The sequence below is a fragment of the Apis dorsata genome, unplaced genomic scaffold (assembly GCF_000469605.1).
Source record: "Apis dorsata unplaced genomic scaffold, Apis dorsata 1.3 scaffold_631, whole genome shotgun sequence".
NCBI classification, from domain to species: domain Eukaryota; kingdom Metazoa; phylum Arthropoda; class Insecta; order Hymenoptera; family Apidae; genus Apis; species Apis dorsata.
This window is the reverse complement of record NW_006263826.1, coordinates 679,216-680,963: the sequence shown is the minus strand read 5'-3', so window position 1 is coordinate 680,963 and position 1,748 is coordinate 679,216. Positions and strand designations below refer to the sequence as shown.

Here is a 1,748-nt window from a genome sequence, read left to right as displayed (position 1 = left end):
TTTTTTTTTTTCGATCTATCTTTCGAGTTCGCGTTTATGAATCGATCCAGGAGAAGGATGTAATCGTTCGTTGGAAAAATACAGAGGAGGGATAAAATTGATGGCGCATAAACGTGTACGCGGCAATCGAGCACGTCGAATTTCAGAAGGTTCGACGTCGCGAGTGTTAGTGCTCTTAGGGTAGAGGGGGGAAGAGCTGGCCTTTCACAATGGTCGAGAGCACGAAATTCCGCGGGTTCATTTGTCCAAGTCGGATGAGGAGAGCTCGGCAATGGATACACACGTGCACAATATCCACCAAGCTGGAGAATATTTATGAAGCTTCGCGGAAGATGAATGAGAAATCGGTCGCGAAAGCTTTGTGATCCTCTGTGCTCTGTTCATCTGGAACGCGTCAAACGTTCCTCCAGAGAGACGTTGTTTCGTCACGTTTCTAATGATCTACCTCGCCTTCGGGGAATCGTATCGGCTCGTACGAACCATCCGTTTCGATTTCAAGATTTTTCCTTTACTTTTGCACACGATCAAGAAAATGCTCTCTTTCCTATCTCATTTTCATCCATCGATTCGATCACTTCGAGGTTAAGTGGGAGCAGTTTGTAAAACTAATTTCCTCTTGCCACAATTTTTTCTCGAATATATATATATAACTTTTCAAAATTTAATAATCGAAATTTCATCGATAATTTATTATTGTTCAAATGGTTATACGAATATAAATATTATTCGAAATTTTTAACAACAGTTTAATAAACGTGTAACGAAAAGCGATTAGTTCTCGACGGAAGACAACCGATATGTCGGTTTATTTCGCGCCTCACGTGTGCGCAAACTCGTGTTACGAAGTAACAAAAATTATCGTTAATCGGAGAGCCACCGCTCGAACAAACGTGTCTTCGCATCGAGATTCTCTGATCGCGCATCTGGATAATTAATAATCATACAACCAACGTATTGTTGTAATTGAAGCTTTTGAAATAATTAAATGCATGTTATACCGCGATTAAAACCGAGTTAAACCGTTTCTCGACCGTTTCTCTGTGCACGCGACCTTTTCTCTCTTGCGTGCGACTCGTCGGTGAAAGCTAGCAGGTAATAAACGAGGCGAATCGATTATTTGTGCGCGGGGGAAGACGGAGGGAGGGAGAATTCTCCGACGACGCGACAAAAAGCGTGTTCGTTATGTTCGTTACGTGTTTGCCCGAGAGTTTCCTCGTAGTAATATCGCAATTATCGTAGGTGAGACGATGTCGCAGTTTTTCCCTTCCCTTTGGAAAGGAAACGCGTGTAAGAAAAATCAAATCGGTAATAGAGGGTTGTTACAATCTCGGCGGAACAATTTTCCAACAGAAATTAAAACGATAAAGAAACTCTTATTACGTTCCTTTCCAGTCTGCTACCACTACTCTTGAATCTTGTTCTGATATTTATCGTTCGATATTATTCGGTCAAATTTTTTTAAAAATCTAATAGGTGCTTTATCGCCAAGATATTTATTATTAGAAAAAGAATAATTCTCTTTCTCTTTCTCTCTAATTGAGTGAATATATATATATATATATATTCTATTATTCGATAGATCAACCGTGAGAGTATCTCACGGTGGAATCAAAAATATTCCTATTAGAACCGATCGAGGTTCGACAAAGTTGTCGAGAGTTCTCGAAACTTCTCCGGCGCTTTTTCTTCAGTGGCTTTTAAACTTTTCGAGGATCGAACTTTTGTACCATTATTCGCGACTCGGTGAT

The 1,748-nt window shown here is 40.2% G+C and overlaps 1 protein-coding gene and 1 long non-coding RNA gene across 2 annotated transcripts in view; both read left to right on the top strand.

Annotated features, from left to right (window-relative positions):
* Positions 1–1,748, top strand: part of LOC102671040 (tsukushin) — a 22,138-nt gene that overhangs the window by 7,515 nt on the left and 12,875 nt on the right. The gene's annotated exons all lie outside the window — the stretch shown is intronic.
* Positions 1–1,748, top strand: part of LOC116186335 — a 5,442-nt gene that overhangs the window by 2,511 nt on the left and 1,183 nt on the right. The window lies entirely within an intron of this gene.